This window comes from Ictidomys tridecemlineatus, chromosome 4, assembly GCF_052094955.1.
Source record: "Ictidomys tridecemlineatus isolate mIctTri1 chromosome 4, mIctTri1.hap1, whole genome shotgun sequence".
In the NCBI taxonomy this organism is placed as follows: Eukaryota; Metazoa; Chordata; class Mammalia; order Rodentia; family Sciuridae; genus Ictidomys; species Ictidomys tridecemlineatus.
This window is the reverse complement of record NC_135480.1, coordinates 15,963,032-15,974,871: the sequence shown is the minus strand read 5'-3', so window position 1 is coordinate 15,974,871 and position 11,840 is coordinate 15,963,032. Positions and strand designations below refer to the sequence as shown.

Sequence of the window (11,840 nt, the reverse complement as noted above, 5' to 3'; positions counted from 1 at the left end):
TGGTGGTGGTTTTCTAACAAATCAGTCACACACACACACACAAACACACACTCACATCATACATGAAATTAAGTTCCAATGGACACAGAAAGACAAATATAACTTTTGCTTTGTGGATCTCAAATAAGTAGAGAACGGTGGTCACTATAAACTAGGAAGGATAGAGGTAAGGGAGCACAGTGAGAGATGACAAAATGAATACTATAATACAGTCAGACAGGGGGAACTGGTTCTGGTGTTCTGTAGCACAGTAGGGTAACTATAGTACACAACAACTTATTATGTATTTCAAAATAACTACAAGAGTCTGAAGGTTCCCACACATGGAAGGGATAAATATCTGAAGAGATGAAAATGCTAATCATCATGAATTCATCACTACACTTTTTATATGTATCTCAAAATATCTTATTAAACTCCAAGAATATGTTCAAATATGTATCAATAAAAAATCCAAAATAAATAATAGGTGAGATAGTAGGTGGGCACCGTATGAATATCATTTTCTAAACAAAATGTCCCCCCTCATAATAAAATTATTTAGTGAATTCCATGATACTTTGTCAGTTATTTTTGATCTTATTTTATATCATACTAACAATGAACAACATTCTGGTATTTTAGAGAGTGGTGAACAATTGTTTTCTCTGTATGGCAATGTTCTCAGTTAACGTTTGCTTTGTCGTTTTTTTCAACATGCAAGATTTCATAAAAATCCTTAAGTGGGCAACATGGAATGATCTTATGGTTTGTGAGTGTATATTTGTGTGTTTATGTGTGTGTTTGTATACATACACATGTGTAGAATACCCGTGCATAACATATACACAAACATACAACACAACTATCATATGGAAATACATAAAGTACATGTATTCATCAGAAAATATAATAAAAATCAATGATTATTTTTATATTTACTCTCAGTATAGGTTTCCTGAGTGGCTAGATGGACAAACACAATCTAACAACGCTGAAAGAATTCATCCTAATGGGAATCACAGACCTCTTTGAATTGCAGGCTCCATTATTTGTGCTTTTCCTCCTTGTGTACATGATCTCAGTGGTTGGTTGGTAACTTGGGCTCGATTATCCTCACCAATATGGATGCACACTTGCACACAACTATGTACTTTTTCCTCATACACTTGTCTTTCATAGATCTTGGTTATTCAATAGCTGTGGGACCCAAAATGTTAGTAAATGTTTTTGAAAAGCAATCTACAATCTCCTACTCTTGCTGTGCTGCCCAGCTCACCTTCTTCAGTGTGTTCAACAGTAACACAATAGTTATAGTCTATGACCACTATGTAGCCATCTATGACCTCTTGCTCTACACAGTCATCATGTCACAAGCTAGTGGGAAAACCTTAGCTCTCCAGTGTCCTTTTATCTTTGCTGACCATGATTAAAAATTTTTGTTTCTCCATTTTGTGGACATAATGTCATCAGGCATTTTTACTGTGATAGTCTGCCTTTGATATCTTTGCTGTGCTCAGACGCACATGGAATTAGGCTGATCCTTCTAATGTTCTCATCTTTCAAATTTGTTTCATCTCTGCTGATAGTCCTTGTCTCCTGCATTCTAATCCTTGTCACCATCCTCAGGAAGAACTCTGCAGAAGGCAGGTACAAGACCTTCTCCACATGTGGGTCTCCCCTGACAGTGATAGTGGTGTTCAATGGGACTCTGTTCTTATGTGAATGCAGCCTAAGACCTACCATTCCTTTGACACTGGTAAAATGGCTTCTGTATTTTACATACTGATGACACCCATGCTAAATCCTATGATTTACAGTTTCAGGAACAAAGAAGTAAAAAATGCCCTACAGAGAACCTGGAAAATGTTGGTACATGTTTTCTTTCAAACTTACTACTTTAGTATATAGTAACAATAAATTATATAATATGTATGGCTATGTAATAGCCAGGATAGACTGTATCTTGCATTGCAATAACCTTGTAATGATGCATCTATAGGATGGGCAAGAATCAAGGTACAGTTGCCCAGAAAAAAAAATTAAAAAAAAATTGATAATTTTCAAACCAGGGTCAGGGGTTCGTGGGTAGAGCCCTTGCCTAGCACTGAGTTCGATCCACAGCACCACATAAAAATAAATAAAATAGAGGTATTGTGTCCAAATACAACTAATTTTTTAAAAATAATTTTCAAACCAAAAGTTGTCTCTAGTAAATTATTAATCCTGGCTTATACTTCAGATATTAGTTTGTATTTAATTTCAAATATAACTTATCATTCCCATAAATTCTCAAGGTAGACTAAATCCTCCTCTCTTTGGGTAAATATTATTTTAAAGCCAAAGTCTTTCTTTGTTCATTATTGGTAAGTTGATCTACAACAAACCTTCAACATTTTATCTGTAGTGCTTGTCACACACAAAAATCACCTGATGGATATTATACACAAAGATTCATGTGTTCAGTAAGCATACATCGCTTACTCTCTTGATGAAGCTTAGAGAAAATTTAATGGGAAGTGACTGATACAATTTTGAGATGGTACTGAACAAAATGAAAATAGAATTGAGAAGTAGCTAGGATGGCACTTAAATTTTTAAGTTAGAGATCCCTTTGAGCAGTTGACTTATAAATGAAGAGTTGAGTGAGTGGGTTGTACAGATAGCAAATGGAGGTCTATTCTAAGGTAGGGTAAGAGTACTATTAAGGCAAAAATTCATAAACACTGAAATGATGCCTTCATTCTTGCAAAAAGTATCCGGAATTTAAAATATCATTATGAAATGGAAAAAAATGACTGATATATGATGCAGAACTGACCAAGGGATACCACCTAAGCTATTGCAAAATTTGTCTTTTATTCTAATGAATAAAATAAACATTGTAGAAACTCAGCTAAAGAGTGGTGGTATCTTCCTTTAGTTAATGGATAGCTCTGACTTCTGTTAAATAATAGGCATAGAATGCTGAGTTTTGAAAATAGAAAATCCTGTTGGGATTTAACTATAACAGTTTCAGAAGTGGACACAGTCTTAGGCCAGGGTTGGAACAGGAGTAAAAAGGGATGAAAATCTTGACATTCAAAAAAAAAAAAAAGAATAACATTTGTTCCCATTGATGTGGATGTGAGAGTATTACCAAAGAATATTTTTTTAAAGATTGAAAAGTATATTTTCACAGCACACCTTAATATATGTAGAATATTTTTTTCTGCTTCCAATCAATATGGAGAAATGGAGACTGGGTTAATCTCCCATTAAAAAAGATAAATAATAAAAAATGAAACCAATGTACAACATATATGATACATATATTTTTAAAACCTGACACAGGGTCATAAAAGGCATGTTCTCTAAATGATGAAAAACAAATGAAGTGATTCCAGTGATTTCCCCACCTTCTTGACTTAAGAATGTATAAGGGATGCCTAGAAAAATACTGAGGGGAGATACAAAGCTGAGAGCCTGATCAGAACCAGCCAGCTAGAGTTTGTAGAGAAAAAAAAATCAAGCATAAGAGAGAGGGAAAGGAGATGAAAGGGCATCCCAATTTTGGGATAATCATCCTCAATTATTCGACAGTTGCCTGACAAAACACATGTGAATGGCAATAGCACTCAAAAAGATTTCCTCCTGGTGAGTCTCTGCTAGACTCATCCAAGAAATGATAAAAACAATATCTCTAATTATTAACTTGTTTCCAAAGTATTATATCCCAAAAAAGCTAAATAATGCTTATAAAATTCAGAATTATTCGGTGTAATAAACCAATGTATGGGACATATTTAATTATTTCAAGCATATTAAGAATCTGGAAAATATAAAGCATGCTGAGCAGAATAATCAATTAGAATTGACCAAGGCAGCTTGGGTTGCTGCTCAAAATAGAATTTGGCTACCTTGCAGTAAGATCTCACTAACACACACACATACACATACACACACACACACACACACACATGACCAAGAACTGAAACACAATACTACTGTCAAACATCAAATTTTTAAAATTAATTTTTTAAATTTATATGTGACAACAGAATGCATTATAATTTTTATTACACATATAGAGCACAATTTTTCATATCTCTGGTTATATACAATGTATATGCACACCAATTCATGTACTTTGGATAATAATGTCCATCACATCCACCAGCATTTCTAACCCCATGCCCCCTCGCTTCCCCTCCAACCCCTCTGCCCTATTTAGAGTTCATCTCTTCCTCCCATGCTCCCGCTCTCTATCCTACTATGAATCAGCCTCCTTATATCAGAGAAAACATTGGCATTTGTTTCGGGGGGTTGGCTAACTTCACTTAGTATTACCTTCTCTAACTCCATCCATTTACCTGCTGGGGTTGTGGGTCAGTGGCAGAGTGATTGTCTAGTACATGTGAGGCACTGGGTTCAAATCTCAGCACCATATAAAAATAAATAAACAAAACTAAATCTTTATGATATTTTTAACTTCCAAAATCATTAAATAGAGACACTATTAACAGTATTAATTGAACTGGATATTAACAGTAGAAATTGAACTGCTAGGTATAAATGTCAAATGCACAAGAAAAAATAGTATATATTGGTATATTCACAGCAGATTAAACACTGTAAAAAAAAGCACAAGGAAACCTGTATATATAAAATGAAAATATAAAAATGAAGCCCATGGAGCTAAAGGAATATGAAAAAAAACCCAATATGCTGGTTGACAACTTCAACAGCTAAGCACACTTGTAATTTACTTTCCTAAGAAGAGGATTAAAATTATTTAATGTAATTATAGTTGATAGTTTCACAAATGTTAAAAAAATGCATGTATGAACATATCACAAAGAATTGCACTATATATATATATGTATGAGTGAAATTTATTGTGATATAGTCATACATGTATATGTATATGTATGTATATATTCCACTTTTATATGTGGAATTTAAATGGAATAAATAGTCTATGCATGTAAGAATATGTCAAATGAACCCAGTATTAATTACTATTTCAGTATCTATTTAGATTTTATTATATTGAGTAGGGATTGTTATATATATGTAGGTACAACAATGTTTGGGCCATACACATTTGCGGTCATTATATACTTGGATGGTTCTATTAAGTAGTATAATATAATCTTCTCTCTCTATTCTGATCAGTTTTGTCATGAAGTCTTCATATTTCTCAATACTATCATCTCAAGATTAGGATTCCATCAAAATAATTTGATAAAATCCATCATATTAAAAATGCTGGAGAACGTCGGGATACAAGGACCTTACTTCAACATTATAAAGGCTATGTGGAGGTAAATTGAAAGCCAAAAATTAAAAATCAAAGTTCTCTGTTAATTGATGATATGACCCTCTGTAAAGAAGACCTTTTGGTGCACCAGAAGACTTCCAGATTTGGTAAACAAATTCAGAAAAGTAAAATGATACAAGATCAACATAAATACATCAATGTTCTCTTGTGCTGCAATAATGAAAATGCTGAGAAAGAAATCAGAAAAAATATCCCATTCATAATAATCTTAAAGGGTGAAAATAAAAAACCTTTAGAATAAATCCATTAAAGTAATGGATGACTTCTAAAATGAAAACTACAGAATACTCAAGAAAGACATTGAGGTAGACCTTAGAAGATGGAAAGACCTCCCATATTCTTGGATAGGCAGAAACAACGTTGTCCCAAATGTCTCACTACCACAAACACTATACAGATTCAATGCAATCCCCATCAAAATACTGAAGAAATTCTTCACAGACCTACAAAAATAAAATTCAAAACTAATTTAGAAGAATAAAAGACCAGAATAAATAAAACAATCCTGAGCAAAAAGAGTGGAACAAAAGGTTTTACAAAAACCCATCTCAAGTTGAACGATAGTAATTATAATAGCATGGAAAGGGCTACAAAACAGACGTGAAGATCAATGACATTAAAAAAAGACACAGAAACAAATCCAAACAGATATAGTCATCTGATACTCCACAAAGGTGTGAAAACAATACTTTGGAGAAAAGATAACATTCTTAAACAATGTTGCTGGGAAAAAAATGGATGTCCATATGTAATAAGATTCCTGTCTTTTTTCCTGAACAAAAGTCAACTCAAAGTGAAATTTTTGCTTTCTTATAGCTCACTCAGAAAGTTTTGAAAGCACTGTTTCCTTTTGTACCAAGATCAATACTATTATTTTTCTTTTTTTAAGTAAAAATTCATTTGTGCTCACATTTTTAATTATGTACTGTATATTTCAAAATGTTTGAAAAAATCATTATGAAATATTTTACCACATAGAACTGATAGATGTTTGAGGAGTTAAGTTCAATCAGATTTAAACATTATGCAATGTATATATTATACGGCAACCCATTAAAATGTACAACTTTTCATAGTTTGAGAAAAAATGTAGTATCCCAAACACTTTTGGTTCCACTTCTGGTGCATTAACTTGTTTCCTCAGCTGCACCTTTGGCCGCACTGAGAGGCCTCTATGAAAGATTAGTAGAAGAGATGACTCAGGCCTGGTTTAGCAATTTCTCTAACCACCTGAAGGTGGGCAGCTACAGTACTTCATCATCTTACTGGAACAACCCTAAAAGAGAGCTGTGAAGTATAATCATCTCAGCATGAAGAACTTTGGGTAGTGCCCTCTTTCTTGGAAGGAGAAATGGACAGATATTTTAGTAGATGTCAACTCATGGGTGGTAGCCAGTGATTTTCCTGGATGATAAAAGACATGTAAATAGTTTGACTTGTAAATTTTAGACAAAGTAACATGGGCAAGAAATACGAGGATATAACTCTCCAAAATGGTAAAAATATACTAAAATGTCTGGCCATTTCACCTTCCAAGAAAAAGTGACGAATAAGACACAAGCTTTTCAGTACCTCTAAATTGCACACAGTGACTCATGGGATTTCTCAATCTCCATAATTGTGTGAGCCATTCTCTCATTAAGACTTCTCTATCTCTCTCTCTCTGCACATGGGTTATGTTTCTCCAAGACACCCTCACTGTTACACCTGTGAATAAATTTGTCTATGACAATTAGTGAATGAGTTCTAGGAATTCTCTTAAGCTCATGTAGGGATAATCAGCAAATTGCTTGTCATTTCTTCAGGGTGTCTCAAGTCTCAAAAGGTTAAAAAAAAATCTATAAAACTTTCTCACTAAGCTATGTAAGAAACATATGACTCTGTGTATATGTATACATATATACGGAGCCAAGATGGATATTTCATTACAGGTTAAAAAAAAAGTTTCACGTGATGTTATGTTTTCAAGATATTCACAAGTTTTCAGTAACATTTGCAAATATTTAATTGATGTCAAGACCAGAGTAAAATATGATTAATTCTTACTATATATTCTGTGCTTTTACCATTCAATAATGTCTTAGCAGAAATAAGTCCTTTCCTTATTCTTAAATTAATATTTTCATGTTATCATGAGGTGTGAGCTAAATTTTCATAGGCATCCTTGAAAAATCATCATGGTACTACTAGAAATTCTAAGTTTTATTTGAATACTTTCTCTCTCACAGAGGTCAAAACTGAGACCAAATGAAACATAGCTAAGGTGTTTTATTTTACTTTGTTCTTTTAAAATCAGGCTTATAAAACCTGAAGAGATTAAGTCTCTCATTTGGATATCCTTCCCGACAGTTATTGATATCTCTAGGATTTTCTTTGTGAGAATTTGAAAATATATTAGTATTTAATGTTTATGTAAATAGATGTAGAAGTCTGATTCTGTCAGAGTTTTTCTTCACATCTTGAATAATATAGAGGGAACTTCTGCCCCTCATCCAGTTGTGAAACACACTATTAAGAGGAATCCTTTAAGTATCTGATTATATATTGATAGGACAATACTCAAGGTTCTGAAATTTGCAGAGAAATGTGACAAAAATCAAGTGGAATATTTTAGAGTATAATTTTAAAAGCAGCAGTGATCAGTAATAAAGAAAAATAATAATATATAAAAAGCAGGTTTTTTTTTCATTCCACAATACTCTAGAACAAGTAAGAAAAAACACTTTAATCTTTCGTTATTTTATCGGAAAACTATAGTTCTTACCATGTGCAATTTACTATTGTTTTTAACCTTTTATGCTTGTGAAACCAAACCAAACCAATGAAAGAAAAACAAGTTTTGTATATTATTTTCTTGTATATACTGCAGATATTTTTCTAATAATATAATCTGACACACATACTCAGATTTCTTTCTCTTTTTGGTGTGTGTGAGTGTGTGTGTGTGTGTGTGTGTGTGTGTGTGTGTGTGTGTGTGTGTCTGGTGATGATGCTGGGGATTAAATGCAGGGCTTCACAAATGCTAGGCAAGGACTCTACCACTGGGCCATGTCCTCAGCTCCTCAGATTTCTAACATAGGAAATGTATATGCATTCAGTATGGGCAGGATAGCAAGAGGTCTTAATTTTATAGGCAATATTTTAATTGATTTTGTTCAAGGTACATATAATGAGTTCTATATTTAATGTGATAAATTTGTGTATTATGTTTGCTTATGGTTCACCATGAGATTTCTGCTACTGCAATTTTCATTGTAATAAGTATAATTTCTATTTATTTCAGTACCTTCTTTTTTCTCTTTGGGATTATTTATACATAGTCATTTAATTTCCATTCCTTCCTCTCAAAAATCTTATATGTATATATGTGTGTCTATGTGTGTATGTATACATATATACATACATATAACATATATATATGTATATACACATGTATGTACACATGTGTATATACATACATGTGTATATATACATACACATGTATGTATTTGTATGTATATATTTATTTATTTATACATATATATGTGTGCAGCATATAATAGTCTGTGTATAAATGTAAGTTTTAGGTAACTTATATTACTTATCCCAATATTAGTTTGTATATACTCTAAATAAAATATAGCATTGATACATAATTGATATATACATTGATACATAATTATATCTATTCTGATTTGTTTTAGCATGTAAAGTAATCCATACTGTGATCTATGTTCTTATTCAGACACCTATATAATATCTGTATGTTGAAGACACCTATATTAGACACCTATCTAATATAAGTATATTGAAGCTGTAAAATTTACAGGCCTAAAGGCTTTCATAGGCCTGTATTGTAGGAGAGGTTTCTGTGCATTTTTGCAATACATGGTTGATACTATTTTGTATCACAAATTAAATGTGCTTTATAATCATAGATAATGCAGAAATGCCACTGAGGAAGACATTATGTAATAGACAAATGTAAAACAATGAATAGCTTAAGTTTATGTATATCCATAATGCACTAATTTTAAAAACCATTATCAGATGCTGGGGTTCTGGCTCAGTGGGAGAGCGCTTGCCTAGCATGTGTGAGGCACTGGGTTCGATTCTCACCACTGCATATAAATAAATGAAAAAAATAAAGGTTCATCAACTTCTAGAAAAATGCTTAAAAAAATCAATCCCAAAGGAATTACTAATTACCCTTTAAATTATTTAAAGAAACAATCAAGTTTATAGTCAATAACTAAATTCCCACAGAGACTGATTTTTTCCAATAATTACTTTATATGTGTATTTGATGTATTAAGCACTGAGTAAAAGGAATCATTACACTGAAAAAAATAGTATGATGATATTCAATATAATAAACTCAAAATTTAATTTTGTGTCAACTTTTAAAATATATTTATATATCTCTATTTACATATAATTATGTATCCATCTACTGATCTATCTTACTGAGGTATCTCAACATTAGTCCTAACAATATTTGGGCTGAATGTTTGATATTGTAAAATGTTTACCTATTTAACTGCCCTCTAACCATTGGGTACCAGTTGTACCCAACATAGAGTTATGACAAGGAACATATCTAGAATATATCCATAGACATTGACAGTAAAGTCAGACCAAATAGAACCACCAATCTGTCCATGTGTATAGTACTACTGAGACATTTTTTTATTTGTAAAAATGTGCTTAATTTTAAATATCATAAATTTAGGAGTTTGGATATTTCTCATTTACACAAGCTTACACACTAAAAAATTCCCCAAGTCTTGACTTCGCTGATGTCTGTATCCAAATAGGTTTTGTAACAATCCTCGATGGAGAAACGCAATATCTCAGTGGTGCATTTATTCTGATGGGCATTACATAGTGCCTTGAGCTGCAGGCTCCACTGTTTGGACTGTTCCTCATCATCTTTGTGGTCACAGTGCTGGGCAACTTGGGCATGATCACCCTCACCAAGGTGGACCATAACCTGCAAACACCCCTGTACCTTTTTCTCAGATACCTGGCTCTCACTGACCTTGGTTATTCTACAGTTGTGGGCCCCAAAATGTTAGTAAATTTTGTTGTAGATAAGAATATAACATCTTATTTTCTATGTGCCACACAGCTAGCTTGCTTTCTTGCGTTCATCATTTGTGAACTTTTTATTCTGTCTGCATGGCCTATGATTGCTATGTGGACCACTGCAACCCACTGCTCTACACTGTCATCATGTCACAAAGAATATGTCACACGCTGGCAGCAATTCCTTATCTCTACAGCAAATATTTTTTCTCTCCTAATCACCATACAAAATTAATTTACTCTTTTGTGGCAACAAGATTATAAGTCATTTCTGTGACAGTCTCTCCTTGTTATCGTTGCTGTGCTCAAATGTACATAAAATTGAATTAATTATTTTTATTTCAGCAGGGTTTAATCTGTTTCCATTTCTTGTGATACTCCTGTATTCTTACCTCCTCATCCTTATTACTATTTTCAGTGAAGATGGATATTCTGTGTGAAAGAATTTTTAGAACTAGACTTATATCCCAAACAAATAAAAATCAAAATTACTTTATATCAGCCTACTTCTATACACAATATAAAATTTACAATAGTTTTTTGTATTGTTCTTGGTGGGAAAGATAAAAATTGCCTTTGCTATTGAAGTCTTTTCATCCTTCCTGCATACGATTGGCAATGCTTTTGTCTGCACTGTCAAATATGAGAAACAAAATGTACACTTGTTTAATTCTTTGATAAACAATTTCAATAGTTTTAAATACCTGAAATTTCCTCCTATGATATCAGTGGCTAATAGAATCTCCAAAATATAGACAACTATGGAAAACATAATTTATTTTAATATGAAAAAGTCCATGCAATATTATTTTTAGCATTTTTAATAACAAATATATGGTCCTAATTCAACGAGAATCTGTGAAGTTTTGCAACCAGTAATCCATTATTACAGAACTGGAATTTGTAATCATATATTAATGAGAGATACTAAATCTATTAAATGATTTGAATTTCTAAAAAAAATAATCTAGAAAAAATTGAAGGAGATTCTTACAGAGATGTTTGAGGAGGGTGAAAAGAGAATTTTACCTACTTCAAAATTATGTCACTCCATACATGAATCTATATTTTAAAGTACATATTGTAGGAGGAAAACATGGAAATGAGAATTGTGATAATATCATATACAACTCACTTTTGCTTGCTAGATCATGAGTGTCCAAAATTGAAAAACTTGCTTAAATAGCTACAAAGTAGAAACTCCCAATTTCATATCCTCCTACTTATTTCACATGGAAATCTGCCAGTTTTTAGAATTCAATAAAAGTTTTAAACACAAAGTGTCAGATAAACAATTTAGAAAATAAACATTAAAATATCATGGAATTAGATCTCTAAAAGCACACATACATTAATGAATTTATACAATTTTCTAAATGTTAAAAGACTATATGTTATTGACTTGTTAACTATCAGAGGCTTAATATCTCATAAGAGCTGAATTTCAAGTTAATTTTTCTAAAACAAAATC

General features: G+C 32.3%; 2 pseudogenes; both read left to right on the top strand.

The window, feature by feature from the left end:
- Positions 1–949: 949 nt before the first annotated feature.
- Positions 950–1,890, top strand: LOC101960502 (olfactory receptor 8K3-like; annotated as a pseudogene).
- Positions 1,891–6,761: 4,871 nt separating this feature from the next.
- On the top strand, positions 6,762–10,809 carry LOC144376630 (olfactory receptor 8K3-like; annotated as a pseudogene).
- Positions 10,810–11,840: the final 1,031 nt, after the last annotated feature.